General features: G+C 39.6%; 2 pseudogenes; both read right to left on the minus strand.

The window, feature by feature from the left end:
- Positions 1 to 1136: 1136 nt before the first annotated feature.
- On the minus strand, positions 1137 to 1664 carry LOC102852624 (annotated as a pseudogene).
- A 16497-nt stretch (positions 1665 to 18161) lies between these two features.
- Positions 18162 to 21541, minus strand: part of LOC102861186 — a 35716-nt pseudogene continuing 32336 nt past the window's right edge.

Here is a 21541-nt window from a genome sequence, read left to right on the forward strand (position 1 = left end):
GACAATAGCCTTGGGGGCAGGGGAGGAGGGGGAGGGAAGAAAGTGTGCATAAATGAATGAATTAAAAAAAAAGTTTTCAGTTAAGTTAGTTGAGTTCTGCTAATAACAGAATGGGTTCTAGCAGCCCCACCGATTGAATAATTAGGCTGCTATCACATTTGAAGACTATTTTAAGCTGATATTTTATTTTTCATATTTAACATTTTCTTGGGTCTGTAGTCCGTCCATGAGAGACTTAAAAAAAATTGACAGTAGACTCTCACAATGTGGTAGAAACAGCTCAAGTACTAAAACCACTTTATCACAGAAGCATAGAGTATTTGAAAGAGAAGCTGATATGGGAGTTCTGAGAATGAAGCGTTTAAGCTAGGCCTTGAAAAGGAAATGGATTTAACTTGGCAGAATTGGAAGTGGGGTCCAGGCAGCAGGAATAATGTAGGCACTTGGAGGCTGGAACAGTGAAGTATATTCTGTATCACACTGCTGGCTCAACATGAGGAGTCCTAGTGGTGTAGTGGTTATAGCATTTGGCTCCTAACCAAAAGGGCAGCTATTCAAAACTACCAGTCACTATTCAGGAGAACAATGTAGCAGGCTGCCTATATTGGGCCAATATACTCTGTCTATAGGGTTACTAAATCACAGCAACTCCATGGTAGTGGGATGTTAACATTAGGTGCCTTTGTTATGCAGTTCTTAAAAGCTTAGCACCTAAATAAAGGTCTGGAACCCACTAGACTCCAGAAGAAAAGACCTGGTGATCTGCTCCCTTCAATCTTACAGTTTAGGAAACTTTATGAGTACATCATCTCAGTGGCGCACAACAACATATCAACATTCTTATTTCTAACACAGGCATGTTTTCTAAAATACTACTGGTAAAATGAAAAAAAAAAAAGTATGTAGAATAAAAAACTGTACATATGATAAACTGCCAACTATATCCAAGCTTACTTATGTATAAGGAGATATATATATACCCACTTCTCTGAAAAAATCTATATACAAAATACATGGAAATGATAAAAATACAGAAAATGATGTAACTTTTTAAATAAATTCCTTGTTATAACAGCTTTTAGCTATATGTTTTTGTTTTGTTTTTGTATTAACAGTAAGATTTATTGAGCTGTATCTTAGTACAGACGCTGGGGCTTGCCCATGGTGCTCTTGATGTACAAAGCCCGAACATTCTGCCAATTCTTCTTTAGCAGAGAAACCAGAAAGTTGACAGCCAGGTGGATGTTGTAAACAAGTTCATCATCAGTCATCTTCACATGGCCAACAGCCACTGCAAGACACAGGACCTTTTCCATCTGGAATTTGATGGTCGACTTAACCTTGTCTACTTTTGCCACCATGTTCTCATTGTGGGTCAGCAGAGAAGGGAACTTGCCAGGCTAACCCTGGACCTAGGATTCTTGGGATCTGCTTGATCAAGGATTCAGAGGCCAAAAAGGCATCATACTTCTTGGCCAGCTTTTTGACCTGCTTCTTATTCTTGTTGAGTTTTTTCAGCACTTCGATGTCCATGTGGGAGATATCCACAGCCTTGGCTTCATCACAGTGCTGCTGATCCCCAAGAACACACACTGAGAACTTGGGGCGTGGGGTGGACTTAAGCCTGACGGTCCCCGAGAAACGCTTGTACTTCTGAGGGTCATAGTTCTTCATACTGATCTGCAGCTCCACTGTCTCCAAAAACTTTCTGTGTTTGCACTGGTTCCTGTGCAGGACTTCACCACACCGCCTCGTAGAGGGTGGTGCGAGAGACTTTGCTGCTCATGGTTCCTAGCACTGCAGTAACCGAAAAAGAGACTTTTAGCTGTATATTTAAAAATGCTTGACAAACTTCAATGAAGACTTTTGGCATACCAATGAGTCAAACTAATTTTCAGTTGCCAGTTGAGAAAGTTGTAAGTAGTGAAGATAGATGTTTTAGGCAATATAGGCATGGGTAAAGATATGGATAATGTTTGGGAGTTTTTTCTCAAAATTTCCTTTATTCATCTTTGTTAAGGAGCAGTCTAGTTTACAATGTTTTGTTGTGCGTTTTTTTTTTAAAGTGGTCTTTTATAGGCCATCAGAACAGATAAGATGTAACCAGTGGTTAGGTGATATATTTCTTTTTACTTTACTATCCTATCACCGATGTTCTCACTTCTAAATAGCAGGATTTTTTAAAATTGTTATTTGATAGTTTATGAAAACAAACTAATTTTCCCAATCAACCACTCATACAATTTTTGTTTTGTAACATTAATTACAGTACCCGTAATGTAATCACCCTCTAGTTTTTCTGATCTCAAGATAGTGAAAGTTGAGATTTAGTCAGCAATTACTTGTTATGCAACAGAAAACTGGACAGCGACTAGGGATGATAGAAGACGAATTGATGCTTTTGAGCTGTGGTGCTGGAGAAGAGTATTGAATATACCATGGACCACTAGGAGAACAAACAGGTTCTTCCTAGAGAGGGTGAGACCAGGTTGCTCCTTGGAGGCAAGGATTCTGAAGCTTTGTCTTACCTACTTTGGACATGTTGCAAGGAGGGACCAGTCCTTGGAGAGGAACATCATGCTTGCTTGGGAGGGTGGAGGGACAGCCTAAGAGAGGAAGAACCTGGATGAGATGGATTGACTCAGTGACTAGGGTAATGAGGATAGGTGTGTCAGAAATGATAAGGTTGGCTCAGTATAGAGCAGGGTTCAGAGCTGTTATAGGGTCATTATGAGTTGCAAAGGATCAGACTACACATAATAAAATTGCCTAGTGGCAGGAAGCTGCTCTGTAATCCCAAAGTCACATGGTTTGAGGTCACCAGCTGGAGAAGAATGGGCATTCTCCTTCCATGTGATTAACTGCCTCTGAAAACCCACCAAGGGTCAGCTATGAGTTGGTTAGACTCTTTGGTACACAATAACAACAACAACAAGGTCCATTAGTCCTTTGGACTAATTTTTTCAGTATCTTTGCTTTTTTTTTTTTTTTGTATAGTCTAGTTTTCACAAATTTTCTTAATTTCTGTTAATCTGGCATTGTCCAAATGTTACCATCATATTTGAGAGACACTTTTCCTGGGTATATAATTCTTGATTAGCAATTTTTTTTCTTTCATAGTTTTATATATGTCATCTCATTCATTACTTTTTTGCCTGCGTGGTTTCTTCTGAGAAATTGGAGCTTAATCTTAGTGATTTTTCTTTGTGGGTAACTCTGTTTTTCCCCAGCTATTTTCAAGTACTCGGTCTTTGATTTTGGAAAATTTGATTATGATATGTCTTAGTCTTCTTTCTTCTTTTGGGGGGAGGGTATCCCTGATGGCCTGCCAACCAAAAGGTAGGTGGTTTGAATCCATCAGTTGTTCTATGAGAGAAAGATGGATAGTCTTTTCCTGTGCCATTTATAGCCTCTGAAAATTCCCTGGAGGACTGTCAGCTGAATTGATTTCAACTCAGTGACACATATATCAACAACAGCAGCAGCATCCTGTATGGATTTAGTTCAGCTTTTTGAATGCATGTTTCCTAATTTTTCATAATACTTGGGAAATTTTCTTCTAACAAATCTTCAGCAATTTCCTTTTTACTTCCCCCCCCCATTTCTTCTTGGTCTTAAATATTAACAGTCACAGATAAGTTATTCACTATCATGGTTTCACACATAATACTTATCCTTTCTTCATTTTTTTTCTTTCTTTTTTCCTGATTGTTCCTCTAACAGATTAATATTAAGGATTTGTCTTCTATCTCACTAGTTCTTTGTTTCATATATTACATTCTGCTATTTTGTCAGTGTGGTGTTTGTGAAAGTTTACTTTTTACCTACTGAATTTCAGTTTGTTATTTTTGTATTCTTTATAATTTTCTATTTATTTTGTCTAATTTTTCTATTATTTTAAAATTCATCTGGAGTTTTTATTCCTTAGTTTTGTTTGCAGTTTCTAGAACTTTTTCTCAATCAGTGGAAGACACCTAACCATCATTCTTTTGAGTTCTTAATAGGAAGTTCCAAGAGCATTTCTTCCTCTGGAAGATTTTTTTGGTTCTGTATTTTGATCACTTTTTTGTGCCATCTTGTCCTGGTTTTTTGTTTTTGTTTGTTTTTTTCTTTTGCATTGTTTGAAGTTATCTTTTGCCTGTGAAACATTGTGTTGTTTTTCTATTATTTAGAAATATCTGATTGGGCTTGGAAATGTCAACACAGCTTTCTAGTTTGACAATTCTTGGTATTTCTTCTCCTGTCTTCTGGTGGGTGTGATAGAATGGACCTGTATATTCAATTCTCTGTTGACTGTGTAGAACAATTGAAGGCAGACTGGTCTGACATTAGTTATAGTCTCATCATTAGTTAGGTGGAGCAGAAGATAATCTTTTCTCTTGCCTAATATGTGAAACTGCTAGAGGTGTGTGTATGTGGGTGGACTTTATGGATATGGTTGCCATCTGTTTCTAAGTGGGACAAAGAAAAAGCACCCAAAATAGCAGTAGAAGAATGAAAAGGGGAAAAGGGAAAGGAAAAAAAGAAGAAGAAAATGGCAAGAAATTAAAAACAAACAAAACCTAAAAAGGAATGGGAAAGACAAGGGTAAAATGAGAGAGAGAGAGAAAAAGGAAGGCTCTTTGCAATGAATGGGCTTCAGGCCAGCCAATGATGTGTACACTGTTGGAGTAGTTTCTGTGCCCATCAGAAAGCTGCTTGTTCAGGGTGTCTGTGCTGTGTTAGATGCAATCACAATTTACTACTACATCTGTCTCCTTCTTTGATGTTTTCATTTTAATTTCTCCCTTCAATTTGTGTTTGAACTACTTCCCTAACTTTGAAACTCAGAGTTCCAAGTTTATAATTGGTATCTGTTATCTTTTTTTTTTTTTTTAATGTCTTAGTTGTAAAGCATCTGGACTTCCATCTGCTTAGTCTATCATCTTGCTGGAAGTCATGCTTATTGTGGGGGGGGGGTATGTGGTTCCCCCCTCCATAATAAAAACTTTATTGAAAAAGTTGGCACCAGAAGAAATAAGTACTATTTGCTTTACCAAAAAATGAATTGTTATTTTATTATCTTGGTGGATTAACCAGAATTACTTGATTGGTAAGGTTTTCTGTGACTGAACAGAAATTCAGGAACCTGTATAGAACGTTAGTTGTGCTTTCTTCTAAATGAATAACCTTCTGTGAGTCTGACTTTTCCTCCTGTGGGCTGACACAAAACTGTTGAACAACCTACAGAAAGAACCACTGTCTGAGCATGGCTGAAAATTGGTAATTTTGTAGTAACCTGGACATTTTATATCTATAAAGTAAGAATTTGGCTTTGAACTTGTCACTTCTTTTTATGCTTTTCCTTTTCATCTTTCAAGGAAGGATGTAGAAAATCTCTTGCCAAAGACAACTTGATGTTTTCTCAGGCCCACCTCTTCCAGAACTAAGGTGAAACCCGAGCTAGCTGCGCAATTGGGTGAAAGACCCCTTACTGTGTTTTTAGTCTTAGCAAAATTCTCAGTGAGGTAGGTTGACATGTAGTGACTATATAACAGGACTGAGTATGATGAAAAGAATGGGAAAGACAAGGGAAAAATGAGAGAGAAAAAATGGAGGGCTCTTTTGCCTTTGAAAGTCAGGTTTGTAATTTGTGCTGTGGATTTTTTTTCATCCATTTTTCTTCTGTGAATTTATTCTAGGTGATTTCTTAGTGGTTATCAAAAATATTACATTGCACAATGCAACTACAAAGCCACTTAAAATATAAATTTGTAACATACATTGTTAACATCTAATATTTTTGTTTGCTTCTCCCCTTTCTCTTTTTTCTTTTGATTGGTGAGTCTCCATTGACAACATTATACTTACTTTCTCTGGTAAGTTTAATTTGTTCCTATTTATCTCCTAAATCCAAGTGATATAACTTGTTTGTTGACTTGCTGAAATAGAATGGCAGGAATAGTATATCAAGATTCCATTAGAATATAATAACTAACATTATATTTCCTATACTTATAAACTTCTATCTTATTTTAGGTTTCTTTGTATTATTAATACTTGTCTGAAAACTTGAGCTCTAATTACAAAACAATATTTAATCAGTTATATTATCACCTGTTTAATCATGTCACTATTGAAAATTTATTAGATTAAAAATATTTTCATTGTCAAATATTATCCTTATAATGACCATCTATCTATAAATCATAACATATGAATATTATTTTGTTAGAAATTCTCGGTGGTACAGGTCTAATTGCTATGGAAATTAAAGAGTGTTATGCAAACTATAAATTATTTTATATTAATATAGCAATTTCAACTCTTACCGAGAAATGCACAAAGATGCCGTTCTCAGTATTGTTGTTAGGTGCCCTCAAGTTGAGTACTACCCATAGTGACTCTATGAAGAACAAATCAAAACCTTGTCCTATCCGGTACCATCCTCACAATCTCTGATTTACTCAAGCCGATTGCTATGGTCACTTTGTCAGTATATCTGTTTGAAGATCTTCCTTTATTTTTGCCATCCCCTCTGCCTTTTCAAGCAGGGTTCCCCTCTCCAAGGAATAGCCTTTCCTAGCAACAGACCCAAAGTATATGGGATGAAGTTTTGTGATCTTTGCCCCCACAGAACACTATGGCTGCATCTTCTCTAAGACATATCTGTTTGTTCTTTTGGTTGTCCATAGGATATTCAGTACTCTTTTCCAACACCACAGCTCAAAGAGATCAGTTTTTCTTCTATCATCCTTATTCACTGCTCTTACTCTACTCATACTAAATTTCAAAAATGAATGTCAATTTTATTTGAAAAATAAAGTCTTTTTTTTTTAAAAAAAAAGAAATGTACGTATTTCAACTAACAGATGCTGCCCTGGAAGTGCTCACCAAGTTGTGCCAAGAAATCTAGAGGACAAACACTTGGCTAACTGACTGGAAGAGATCTATATTTGTTTGCATTTCAAAGAAAGGTGACCCAACAGAGTGTGGAAATTGTAGAACAATATCATTGATTTCACATGCAAACAAGATTTTGCTGAAGATTATCCAAAAATAATTGAAACTGCACATCAGCAGAGAACTGCCAGAAGTCCATGCTGGGTTTAGAAGGGGTCGTGGTACTAGAGATATTGTAGCTGATGTTAGATGGCTCTTGGCTGAAAGCAGGGAATACCAGAGGAATGTCTATCTGTGTTTCATTGACTATGCAAAGGCGTTTGACTGTGTGGATCATAACAAACTATGGCTGACTCTGAGAAGAATAGGAATCCCAGAACACTTGATCATTCTAATGCTAAACGTATACTTGGACCAGGAGGCAGTCATCAGAACAGAGCAAGGAAACACTGCATGCTTCAAAATTGGGAAGGGTGTACGCCAGGAATGTGTCCTGTCTCCATACCTTTTCAACCTATAGGCAGAACAGATTATCCAGGAGGCTGGGCTGTATGAGAAGAAGTGTGGCGTCAAGGTTGGTGGAAGATTCATCAGGAGTCTGCGTGACGCAGATGACATAACCCTGCTTGCTGAAACTGAGGAGGACCTGAAATGCTTGCTGCAGAAGGTCAAGGAGTGCAGCCCTCAATATGGATTGAGGCTTAATATCAAGAAGACAAAGATTCTCACCACTGGGCCAATTGGCAGCATCAGGATGGATGGTGAAGAGATTGAGGTTGTTCACAGCTAAAGTCTGCTTGGCTCCACAGTCAGCACTCTTGGCACCAGCAGCCAGGAAATTAAAAGACGTATTGTGATGGGAAAGTCTGCTGGTAGGGACCTCTCCGAAGTACTTAAGAGCAGTGGTGTCACTCTGGAGACTAAGGTGCACTTTATACAGGCCAGGGTCTTGGCAATCACTTGGTATGCATCAGAGAGTTGGATAATGACTAGGGAGGATAGAAGGAGAATTGATTCCTTTGAGCTGTGGTGCTGGAGAAGAGTATTGAGGGTATCATGGACTGCTAAGAAAACAAACAGATTCATCTTGGAGAGGGTTAAACCAGGCTGCTCCTTGGAGGCAAGGATTCTGAGGCTTTGTCTGACATACTTTGCACATGTTGCAAGGAGGGACCGACCGGTCCTTGGAGAGGGACGTCATGCTTGGGAGGGTGGAGGAACAACGCAGGAGGGGAAAACCCTCTATGAGGTGGATTGATTCAGTGACTGGGGCGATCGGGGTGGGTGTGTCGGAGACAGTGCGATTGGCACAGGACAGAGCAGGGTTTCAGGATATTGTACATAGGATTGCTGTGAGTCGCAAGCAGCTCGATGGCACATAACAACAACAACAACTGCTTTTGAATATGTTTCATTAAAGTGGGACAATGCAGTGGTCTTTCTGTTCTCGTAGATATGTTTCTAGTGTCTACACTAGGACCTCTTTTGGTATGATGAGTAAAGTCCTTGGCTGCCTACCAGAAAGTTGGCATTTTTTAACCATCCCCATGGATCGGAAAGTCAGAAGACCTTAGAGACTCTTGTTGTTGTTGCTATTGTTATTGTTATGTGCTGTCATGTTGGAACTGACCCATAGCTGACCATAGAGCTAATATTCAGAGACTGTAAATCATATGGCAAGAGATTGCCTGTTTTTCACCCTTGGAGCAGCTGCTGGATTTGAACTATATGCCTTTGAGTTGGCAGCACAGCTCCTTACCACTAGCTTAGAAACTATATAGGAGTAGTTTGATTGTCACATTGGGCCACTGTGAGTAGTTATTGACTAGACAGCACCTAGTAACAACATCAGTATTAGCAAATTGAAATGATGGCCTTATCTTTGTAGGTGGAACAAATGTGGGTTATTTGGTGATTTCATCAGTTTTTCTCAGATATTTGTTTTCTTAATGGAAACAAATTTGTTTTCCTTAATGGAGAGATTAGTTGGCCTAGTGGACAGAAAGTGATGCTACCAAGGCAAAGGTGGGTGGCTTTTAATCTGCGGCCCTCATGCCTGTTTTTCATGGTTTTTGTTTCAACATTCTTCTAGATCATATAGCCCTGGTGTGTCCACTTGCCGTACAGAGGTAACTTGGGGTAGCTGTGAAGCTGTACACTGTGACACTCATGTGTCAAATGTATTAATGGTTGCGGACAGTATTTGGTAGAACTCCCCAATTAAAACAAGCTTGGAAGCAGGAGTGGCGTCCACTTCCATAGTAGCTTGGCTCCAGAAACCCTGTGAACCTGGAGAAAGGATGAGAGTCTCACAAGTGTTGAGGACTTTCTTTTATAGGGTTGCTATGAGTCGCCTACAACTCGATGGCACTTAACAACAACAACAATGGAAAGAATATTAAAAATTCCCCTCTTGAGCTAATAAGCTACAATTTGTCCACATTTAGAAGGAAATTACAAAAGTGTTATGAAGCAAACTTAACCCTAATACCAAATCAGGCAAAGATATTACCAAAAAAGAAAATTACAGACAAATATCTCTCATGAGCATAGACACAAAAATCTTTAGCAAAACCCTAGCTGATAGAATCCAAAAGCACATAAAAAAATTCATCATAACCAGGTTGGATTCATAGTGGGTATGCAAGTATGGTTCAACATAAGAAAAACAGTCAATATAATTATCACGTTAACAAAGCATATAACAAGAACTATATGATCTTAGCAATTGGTACAGAAGAGGCGTTTGATAAAATCTAACATTCCTTCCTGATTAAGACACTCAGCAAAATCGGAATAGAAGGGAATTTCCTCAACATAGTCAAAAGTGTATGTACAAAACCTAGAGCCAATATAATTCTCAATGTAGAAAGACAAATAATTTTTCTTGCTAGCAGGGAACAGACAAAGACGCCCACTCACCATTCTGTTCAGTATTATTGGAAGTACTTGCTATGACAATATGACAAGAGAAGGAAATAAAAGGCTTCCAGCTTGGCAAAGAGATAGTTAAACTGTCACTATATGCAGATTATATGATAATGTACACAGAAAATCCCAGGGACTCAACAAAAAAACCCACCCAAACTGTTAGAGTTAATGGACCAATTTAGTAGGGTGGGAGGATACAAGATCAATATCCAAAAATCAGTGAGATTCCTCTACAGTAACAAAGAGAACTCAAAGAAGGAAACCAAGAAATAATTCCAGTTACAATAGCCAACCACAAATTGAGATATTTGTGAATAAACCTAACTAGAGACACAAAAGACCTGTAAAGAAGCAAATTACAGAACACTTCTGTGAAACACAATAAAAGACTTCATAAATGGAAAAATGTGCCCTGTACATTGATAGGAAGACTCAATATTATGAAAATAACAGTCCTATGAAAAGCAATCTATATGTTCAATGCAATTACAATACAGATTATCAAATTCAGTTTTCAAAGATATCATAAGAGAATTTGTCAAGTTTATTTGGAGAGGAAAGAGCCTGAATGAGCAAAACACTTTTTTTTTTTAATTAATTTCAGTGAAAATTTACAGACATTTTAGATTTCCATTCATTCATCCCCGCCCACCTCACCCCCACCCACAAAGCACTTCTTTAAAACAAAAATGAGGTGGAAGGCATAGTACTACCTGACCCCAAAACCTAACCAAAACAGCATGATACTGGTACAATGACAGGCCCAGAGACCAATGGAACAGAATTGAGAACCCAGAAATGGACCCATCTATCTATAGTCAACTGATATTTGACAAGGAAGTAAAACCTATCAAATGGAGAAATGACAACCTCTTCAACAAATGCTGCTGATAAAATGGACTGCTACTGCAGAAAGGTGAAACATGACCACATCTCACACCATACACAAAAATCAACTCAAGGCAGTAAGAGAGCTGCAAATCAAAATCACAATGAAATACCATCTCACTCCAATAGCAGTGACAAAGTTTAACAGAAAAGCAAGTAATAAATGTTGGAGAGGATGTAGAGAGAAAAGAACTCTTTGACATTGTTGGTGGGATTGTAAAATGGTACAAACAATCTGGAAGGCAGTCTGGTGTTTCCTCAGAAAGCTGAACATAGAAATTCCATATGACCTGGCTATCCCACTACTTGAAATAACCCTGAAAGAATAAGAACTGAGGCACAAATTGAGACTTGTACACCAATGTTCATAGCAGTGCTATTCACCATCACAAGAACATGGAAACAGCCCAGATGTCCAACCACAATGGAATTTATTTAGGAACTATGGTACACTCATGCGATGAATTTACACACAGTACACAGGAGCCATGATTTTGTAAATGACTACCTAACTTGGGAGGTACTAGAGAGCATTATGCTAAGTGAACTAACTCAGTCCCACAAGGACAAATATTGTATAAGACCATTATTGTAGAACAAGTATGAGGATCCAGTGGGTGTGAAGGGGATGAAAAGGAGGAGTAGAGGGCTGAAGATTGGGGGGTGGAGGGGAACTGTTAATCATAGGGTTGTACAGTTTGATGGGTGGAGGGAGAGGGAATTAGGAAATGGGAAAGATCTGGTGTGAAAACAATATATATGAACTTTATAAATAAACCAGTATAAAATAAAAATTTAAAAAAACAAAAAAAACTCAAGGTGGATCAGAGACCTGGGAGTAAAATCCCAAACCATAAAGTTCATAAAAGACAAACTGGGATCAAGCTTGAATAGCCTACTCTGTGGTATAAAGAGATTGCCAAATACAGCCAGAAATGCACAATCTGGAGAGGATAAAATTGATGAGTGGGACCTTCTACAGATTAAATCTTTGTGCTTATCAAAACCATTTTCCAACAGGATGAAAAGAAAACCTACTGACTGGGAACAAACATTTGGTAATACCATCTCAGACAAGGATCTCATAACAAAAGTTTACAGAACACTCAGTTTGAATCTGCCAGTTGTTCCTAGGTGAAAAGTGGACAGACACCCCCTGTGCAGTTTTTAGCTTCTGAAAATCCACTGGATGGTCAGCTGTGAGTTGGCTCCAAATCGGCAGCAATAAAAGCAACAGCAGTCTTGGTCTTAGAATGTTTGACAGTATTACTTTGGCATTTTCTAGTTTTTCCTATCAGAGAGGTAGAAATGTCCACATAGGCATCTTTGTCTTTTCTTTTTTCTTTATTATGGTTAGTATGGTGATCTTGTAGCTCATTATGAAAAGAAGAGTGCTTTTTACAGTTTTTAATCTCTAAGATTCTCGAGAACAGGTCAGATATTGACAGTATAGTCCCTAAAAGCACTTGCTTGCTTTACTAGTCTTTGCTTTACATTAGGAATCTGCCTGTACCATGTACCAGAAAGGTTATGTAGCAGAAAGGAGATCCTATGGAGAACTAGCTTGTGGAATCATGATGAAAAGTTTCTAGATCTACCAGTTTATCCTGATTTGCAGGATGGAAGCTGCTACTCTATTTCATGTAGGGCTGTTGTGTTACACAATTCTAGGTAAGTACCGGTCACATTATTAACTTATAAAAATTATCACATGGAGTTATGCAGTATAGCAACCCAAAATTTCCCTAAGCACTTTATTTTTAACTGAATTTTGTCCTTACAATCTGTTATATTCTTTTTTTTTAAGGCTAGGTTCTTTCTTACTGTTTTAAATTTATTGTGGTACATTTTCTTCAGCCACCTCCCCCAGCCCACCCCACCCCACAATGCACCCCTTTTTCCAGATTGTTGTCATAATAATCTATTATATTCTTGCTGGCATTAGTTATTTACTTTATTTTCTAAAATTGGCCACCATTCTTCTGTCAGTTTGCTGTATTCTGGTAGTTTACATAGTCCTGTGATGCTTTAATTTATGTGACCAATATTTCCGATATCAGCAGGATCACTTATAGACAAGTTATCATTGGAAGTTCCAGACTAAGAGTGACTAAGAAATAGAACTGACTATTCAGTTCTTCTTCTTTTTTTTTTACCATTCACTTCTAAAACAGCAAACTCTTGAAACCCAAATGAATATAGTAAGATACTGTCCAGTGAAGTACATTCAGAATATGATCGAGGAAGAGCTGCCTCCTCAAAGTAGGGTCTAACTTAATGTTGTGGATGGAGTAAAGCCATCAGCTGATGTGGCAAGACATACAATAAAGAAAAACAGCTGTAAACATCCATAAATAATTGGAAAATGGAGTATACTAAATCTAGGAAAGTTGGAAGTTGTAAAAAAACGAAATGGAATGGGAAGAGGCATATCTTGGACAGTAGGCAGCTGTAATGTGCTGATACTAGCCATTTTGAATCAGAAATTCATAGACTCAACTATGCCAGGAATGACAAATTGAAGAAAAATGGCCTTGCATTCATTATCATAAAGAACATTTCAAGATAATGCTCTGTAGTACAATGCTGTCAGTGACAGAATAATATCCATATGTCCATAATGAAGACCTATTAATATGGCTATTGTTAAAATATCCAAACCAATTATTAAAGCCAGAGATTAAGAATGGAGGAATTCTACCTACTTCTATTGAAATTGGCTGCTTCGCATCAGGAAAGTAACACTGAAGAAAAATGGTGTTGCATTCATAGTTAAAGTAAAAAAGATTGTTACAAGATCTACCATGAAGTACAGTATTGTGAGTGATAGGATAGTGTCCATACGTGTAAAAGAATGACCAGTTCATACAAGTCTTATTAAAATTTGTACAGCACAGGGTAGAGCAGACGCAAGTTACTCAAGGGCATATAACAACAACCACCACAAAATTGTAAAGCCAAAAATGAAAATATTGAGGTATACTACCAATTTTTGAAATCTGAGATTGATCAAGTATGCAGTCAAGATGCATTAATAATAATGGTGACTGGTATGCAAAAGTTGGAAACAAGGTACAAGGAATAGTAGTTTGAAATTATGGACTTGGGGATAGAAATGAGGTGAAAGATTGAGTGACTGAATTTTGAGCATTCAATGATTCATAGCAAATAATTTTTTTTAAGAAACACAAATGGTGACTATATACATGTACTTCACCTGGTGGACTGCACAGGAATCATATTAACTACTACTTTTGTTGAAAAAAATAAGCTCAATATCAGCAGTCAAACACAAGTGACTGTGGAACAGACCATCAATTACTTATTTACATGATCTAATTGAAGCTAAAGAAAATGAAAACAAGTCCACAAGAACCAAAATATCACCTTTAATGTATCTCTATCCATCCTGAATTAAAAAAAAAAACCACAAACACACCCCACCCTTTTTTTCCCCAAACAAAATGTTAACTGGGGTGAAGGGGCAGCAGGGAGGAAAATGTGCAACAATGAATGACTGGAAATCCAAGTTCTTCATAAACTTTCATTAAAATCTCAATTAAAAAATGGAAAATTAAAAAAAAATTCAGTAGGTTTGAGTTGTTGAACACGAATAATTGTACTCTAGGTGAGTTGTGATGACTAAGAAAAAATATCCTCTATGAAGAGAGCTAAAGGTCATTACAGAGATAGAGGACGAAGACCAAAATAGGTATCTGAAGAGACTCTGAAAATTGCAATAGAGTGTAGAGAAGGCAAAACAAAGGGATGAAATGCCAAAGTAAAGACATGAGCAGAAGATTTCAAAGGGCAGCTTAAGAAGACAGAGCAAAGTAATATAATGGACTTTGCAAAGACCTCAAGTTGGAGAATAAAAAAGAAAAAAAACACCTCTGTTGGTATTGCTTTAGTTTAAAGAACTGAAAAACAAATTCAGGCCTTGAATTTCCATATTGAGAACTACTATGGGAAAAATTTTGAATGATCCAGGAAGTATCAAAAGAAGATGGAGGAAATACAGTTACTGTACCGGGAAGAATTGGTTGATACTTAAATATTTCATGAAGCAGCATGTGGACAAGAATTAGTGGTAGTAAAGGAAGAAGAAGTTCAAGCTGCATTGAAGATATTGGCAAAAAGTAAGGCTCAGAAATTGATGGAATATCAGCTGACATGTTTCAACTAATAGATACATCCCTGGATGTGCTCACCCTTCTGTGCAAGGAAATTTGGAAGTCAGCTACATGGCCAGCTGACTGGAAGAGATCTAAATTTGTTCCCATTCCACAGAAAGATGATCCAACAGAATGTGGAAATTATCTAATGGTATCATTAATATCACATTCAAGCAAAATATTGCTGAAGATCCTCCCGAAATGGCTGGAACAAGTACATTGACAGAGAATTACCAGAAGTTATAGCGGAGTTCAGAAGAGGCCATGACATCAAGGTACTATTGCTAATATCAGATGGATCCTGGCTGAAAGCAGAGAATACCAGAAGAATGTCTGTCTGTGTTTGTGCAAAGACTCTATTTTATTGACTCTGTGGATCAGAACAAATTATGGCTAAAATTAAGAAAAATGGGAATTTCATAACACTTAATTATACTTACGTTTTTAAGCATTGTTAAGTTTTCTATGTTAAGTATTCACCATCATAATTGTTATGTGTTGTTGAGTTGGCTACAACCCATAGTGACCTTATGAACATTTGCTCTGAACTTTGCTCTATCCTGAACAAGTCTCACCCTCTCTGATACACCTTACCCCACTGCCACAGTACTCATTTCATTCCCTCTCACCCAGGGTCTTCCTCTTCTGTGCTGATCCTCTGTCCTTCCCAGCATGATATGCTTCTCCAACGACTGGTCCCTCTTGGCACCCTGTCCAAAGTATATGAGATAGTGCTTTAAAATCCTTGCCTCTGTGGAGCAAACTGCTTTCACTCTCTAGGACAGACCTATTTGTTTTCTTGGAAGTGTGTTCAATAGTCTTTTCCAGCACCACGACTCAAAGGCATCAATTCTTCTGTCAGCTTTACTCATTGTCTAGCTCTCAGAGCCAATGCTAATGAAGGGGGGAGTAGAAGCTGCATTGATGACATTGCCAAAAAATAAGGCCTCAGGAGTTGATGTGATACCAATTGACTTGTTTCAGTTAACAGATACAGCCTTGGATGTGCTCACCAGTATATGCTAGGAAATTTGGAGGACAGTGTAAGGTCATAAGGTCATGGACTCAAGAAAGGAACCAGAATATAGAAAAGCTTAAAGGCAGCTTTATTAGGGAGCTTCTGGGTGAGGTTCCTTGGTTTGAAGATGGAGGCCAAAGAAGTCAAGCTTAGGGTGTATACGTGTAAGTTTTTATAGCAGAGCCTTGGGTGGGGTGGGGTGGAGGGAGAGTGGGGACAGTCCTTGTGGTTTATGGTTCTGCCTTTAGTTTGGCCAGGTTGACAAGGCATTTCATTCTTTCCTTCTGATGTGGCTCATTCTTTTGATTTCTAATTCCCTTGGCCCAACGTCTCAGCTTCTTTAGTGATAGAGCGTGATCTATCTTCATTCTAGCTACTTCCTTCTGAATGGGGACAGCAATCTGGGCTTAGAGGCCAGGTTGAGTTGGCCCCAGGTCAGTTGCCAGAGGAGACTATGGATATAGTAGTAGCTGGTTCAGTTCATAATTTCTTTTATCCTGTGAAATAAGAATTTAAAAAGACAGATAGCATAGTAACAATATGCTTATGATATTATTGGTCCTAGAAAAGGAAGAACCCAGGTTAGAAATCGGTTCTCGAGCCCATTGCTTGTGGTTTTTCATGTTTTTTTTAATTCTTCAGCTAATTTTGTCAATTTAGAGACATTTTCTTCAACCAGTCTTGATTCATTTATATAATAGCAGCATTCCTCTCTTAAAAATAAGCAGGTGTCCCCTTTTTCAGGCATCAGGAGATCTAGAGCTGTCCAATTTTGGAGGGCGACTTGTGCCAGTGATCTCAGCTGATGTTAGAATGAGGCTAGGGAAGCAGATATTATCTTTAGAGCTAGCTGTGAGTGTTCTTCAGAATCTTGGGCAGAAATAATACTATGGCTGAGAGCTCCTCCTGCCATGCCTCCAGCAGTGACAGCAGAGGCTAAGTTGAATCTGACCATGATTGGGACAAATGCTGCTCTTTTTTGCTTGGGGAATGGGGAGGAGCCAAGTCAGCTCAGATTCACTATACAGGGTAAGCTGGGGTACAATTGTTATAAGGAAACAGGACTCTTTGATGGTCAAATTTATGCACCTGTATAGAGTCCCATTACACCAAAAATATTGTTCTAGTTCAGCTACAGAATGTGTGCTTATGTTAACATTTTTCACACAGCTGCTGTGCCCCCTTGCTAGGGTCATGATTGGGGAAGTTGTATAGCAGACACGAGAGGGCTTTGTCCACTGATAAGGTTCTGCCTCTCAAAGGGGAATGGGTCCCAGAATGGTGGAGCACTCAGTTTTGCATGACAGAGTGGTTTGAGGTGCTTGGGTGGAGTGTGATCTGGAGAAATTGATTGGTACAGCAGCTAGCAAAGATCGTTGTAAGGAGGCACACAGGAAACAGTGGGAAAGAGAAAGATTGGCCACCATCTGACTTTGGTTGTGAAATATCAAGGCACTTTGAATAACTTGGACCTGGGTAGAGGGCTGCATAGTTTGTGGCCCTCTGGAGACTTGTTATATTATGATCTGATCAGCTTGGAGAATGTTGTTGGACACCTGTAATTGGGTGTTGACACCTAGAAAATATTCTCGGCTGATGTGTATTGTGCCCAAGGGCAGGTAGCTATACTCTGTGGGATATAGTTTTCCTTCCACCCCAGTTTGCCACCTGGGATTCCAGGGATCTGAAATGAGCTGAAAGCTGCTCCTTGAGTAGGCAACATTGTTTGTCTGGCCAGCTCGGGCTCCATGAATCTTACATGTCTTACATGACCAATATGGACAACTCCCATATTTCTCTGGCCACTGCCGACAGTATGAGCTGACCTGGTCAAATAGGAAGCAAACAAAAAGGGGCACCAGACCCTACGCCAGGGGTGAGACTGCCTTAGGTGGTATTGGAATGGTGAGTGCTGTTTGTTATTCCACTTGGGAGTAATCTGCTGATCTAATGGGGCGTGTGCTTGAAGTGGATTGCTACGTGTAGATTTCTCTCACTTTAAACCTCCATATATAAGAACTACCTAGGACTTAGGTGCCTAGTGAGGTGAAGAGTAGTGGGACTCATCATTTAAGAGGTGGAGGAGACCTGCTCAGTGAGAGGAGCGTGCTTGACCTGGGAAAGGTGGTGCCAATGAGAGTTACCAATGACCTTAACCACTGTGGTCAGGACCACTAAATAAGGTTTATTCCAGTGTGGTTAAAGAGGTTTGGGTGCATGCCATCTGATTAGGATGGCATCTCTTGGGGCAACTTCAGTTGTTTGGTCTAGACCTCCAGGTTGAGGGTCTGTGTTCCTGGAGTAATTGCCTAATGAAAGAGAGATAAGGATGATGCTAAAAGAGTGGGGCCTGCAGGTTAAGTTATGGTTCAGCAGAAATGGTCCATAGTACATTATCTTGAAGGGGCTCCGAAAGGATGATGAGTGGGGTGTTGCTCAAATATGGGCTAAGGCAAAAGGAAGTAAGTTGACCCAGGACTTGCATAACTTGATGGCCACTTTGGTGAGGTGAGACTTAATGAGTCCATTTTTGCACTCTACCTTGCCTAAGGACTCGGGGTGATATGGTATGTGCAGCTTCTAGCAGATGCCTAAGCTGGAGGATACCTGCTAGGTGACCTTGGAGATGAAGCCAGGATTATTGTCCAATTGGATAGATGTAGGGAGGCCAAACCTGGGGATGATATATTGGAGTAACACCTCTGCAACTTTGTCTGCTGTTTTTCACTGCGTGGGGAAACCTTCAACCCATTCAGAGAAGTATCTGTCATAGTGAGGAGATACTTATAATTTTGTGTGGGTAGGCATCTGGGTGAAATCAATCTGCCAGTCCTGTCTGGGTGTGTGGTCTCGGAGTTGGTGTGTGTGGGATATGGGCCTGAGTATTCACTAGTTTACAAGTAAGGTATCTGTCCTGTACTGATTCAATGATCCAAGTCAGGTAAGAGGAGTGAAACAAAGGTTGGAGGAATTTTAAAAGAGCTTTGGTTCCTATATGTAGGGACTGATGCACCTGTGCTACAATATCTGTTTTTTATTCTCGAGGCAATGTTGCTTTGCCGTTTACCATGATCCATCCACTGGCAATTAGGTGGCCTCCACTTTGGAGGAGAGACTGCCTTTCTTGGTATATTTTGAATAGAGTTGGGAATGTTGAAAACAGTAGGGGGGCAGTTTGTTGTTGTGATTGCAAGGCCAAAGTTCTTACTGCTTTGTTGTTTTCCTTGGTGATAAGGAAGGAATATGACTAATGTCCTTTGCAGTGGATTATACCAACCTGCTTGGGTAATAAAAAGGGCCTTTAACAGGGGAGTCATTAATTTGTTATTAACTATGGGTGAGCCCTTTGCTGTAATAAAGCCCTGCTCATGTCCGATGGAAGCATGGCAATGAGCAATTAAAAAGGCATATTTAGAGACTGTGTAAATATTGACAGTCAGGCCTTTAGCTAGATGCAGTACCCTTGTTAAGGCAATGAGCTCTGCTTTTTGTGAGGTTGTGCCCTCGAGAAGTTTTGCTACTTCCTACACTTTTTTATGGAAACTACAGCATAGGCTGCCTGGATGGTAACCTTGAGAGCTGCCATCCACAAACAGAGTATGGTCTAGATCAGGGATGGGTTGGTCAGATTATTAGGGAAGTAAAGAGCCCATGTTTTCAAGGACTTCAGGGCAGCTGTGTGCATAATAAATTGAGGTGTTTACTGGGACTAGGGTGGCCGGATTGAGGGATGGTTATTGAGAAAGGCAAATATCAGAGTTTTTGACTAACATTCGATGGAGTTCCTGCAGATGTTCGGGGGAAGTAAAGACAGGAAGCAGTGGGAAAGTAGATTCTGAAGTCTATGGCTTGAGAATACCTGCAGAGGGCTTCTCACAGTAAGTCTGAGTGCCTCTTTAGTGAGGAGAGTCGCGGCTGCTGCTAGGGCTCATAAACAGGGTTTCCATCCCTGGGTGGTGATGTCGAGCCGCTTAGAAAGGTATGCAATGGGAGTAAAGGTAGGCCCAAGGGGCTGAGTCAAGATACTAACATCAATACTGTTTCTCATTAATGTATAGAAGGAAAGGTTTAGATGAGTTTGACAACACGAGGGGTAGGGTGTTGCAAACCAGATGAAGAAAGAAAGCAGGGATATGATGAAATGAGAGGGAAGGCTATGGCAGAGGTCCTCTCACAGCATAGCACTGTGAAAAGGCCCCTTTCTTAGTCTCCTTATGGTTTTTATTTAGTTTCAGCTAATCATACTATAAAAGTCCAATCTCCGGAGACTGTATTTTTCCTTAAAACTAAAGTGTTGCCAACAAAACAATGGGTAAGCTTAATCTTTAAACTAAGACCAAAGCTCAGACACGGTGTCCCCTTGGGTGGGAGGCTGGGTGGAAATCTGTTTGCAGAGGGCATCCAGTATCTCCTCCGGGGGGGCTGGGCAGAATTCTCTGTTTGCAGAGGGAACTCAGTCCTTGTCTGGACTCTGATCTCAGCTGTGGCCCTGCTGTCACTATGCTGGGGGAGCCACAGTGGGGTCTGATGAGTAGATGCTGGAGCTTAAGAAAAGCTCTTCTAACTACCTGGGATGTATCCAGGGGTCCTTGTAGGGTGGCTTTCACTGCATCATAAATGTGTTTTGCTAGTAAGGAAAAGTTGGGAATCCAATGTCCAAGAAAACCAATAAAGCCAAGAAAAGAGATGATTTGATCAGCACTTTGGGGTGGCTGGAGGCTTTCAATGGCTCAGTGCCAGTTGACCTTTAAACTTCTAGTGCTGGGGGTCAGTTGAAAGTCAAGATATGTGACTGTGAGGAGTGACAATTGATTTTTGGACAAGGATGCCTTGTATCCCCTGGAGGCTAAGAAATTGAAAAATTGAGCAGTGTGAGTCTGTTCATAGGAGGGACAGCACAGTAAGAGATTGTCAACATATTGCAAAAGAACACTAGGAGATAAGGAGCAGTCTAGATCTTTGGCCAGGGCTTGTCTGAAGAGGTAAGGGGTGATGCAGAAGGAGGACTGTTCATGTGAGCTGGGAAGCAGTATTTGTGTCAGGGCATTCCCAAGTAAATGCAAAGAGATTATAGCAACCAGGGTCTGGTGGAATAGGGAAGACAGCATCTTTAAGATTCAGAACTGAGAAGTGAGTGGTAGATGGGGGATATTTGATATTAAGGTATAGGGGTTCAGAACAACTGGATGAACGGGGACAATGACTGCAATAATTAGCCCCAAATCCTGAACTAGGCTGTATTATCCATCACTTTTTTAACTGGGAGGATTGGTGTATTACACGGAGAGTTTGTGGGGATAAAAAGCTTATTGGAGAGTTGTTGTTGTTGTTGTTATATGCCGTCAAGTAGTTTGCGACTCATAGCGACCCTATGTACAACAGCCCTAAACCGTGCTCTATCCCGTGCCAATCTCACTGCCCCCGACACACCCATCCCGAGTACCCCAGTCACTGAATCATTCCACCTCATAGAGGGTCTTCCCCTCCTGCGCTGTCCCTCTACTCTACCCAGCATGATGTCTTTCTCCAAAGACCTGTCTCTCCTTACAGCATGTCCAAAGTATGTCAGATGAAGCCCCAGAATCCTCGCCTCCAAGGAGCAGCCTGGTTTAACCCTCTCTAGGATGAATCTGTTTGTTTTCTTGGC

The sequence above is a fragment of the Elephantulus edwardii genome, unplaced genomic scaffold (genome assembly GCF_000299155.1).
Source record: "Elephantulus edwardii isolate Elephantulus edwardi_28Jun2011 unplaced genomic scaffold, EleEdw1.0 scaffold00378, whole genome shotgun sequence".
In the NCBI taxonomy this organism is placed as follows: Eukaryota; Metazoa; Chordata; class Mammalia; order Macroscelidea; family Macroscelididae; genus Elephantulus; species Elephantulus edwardii.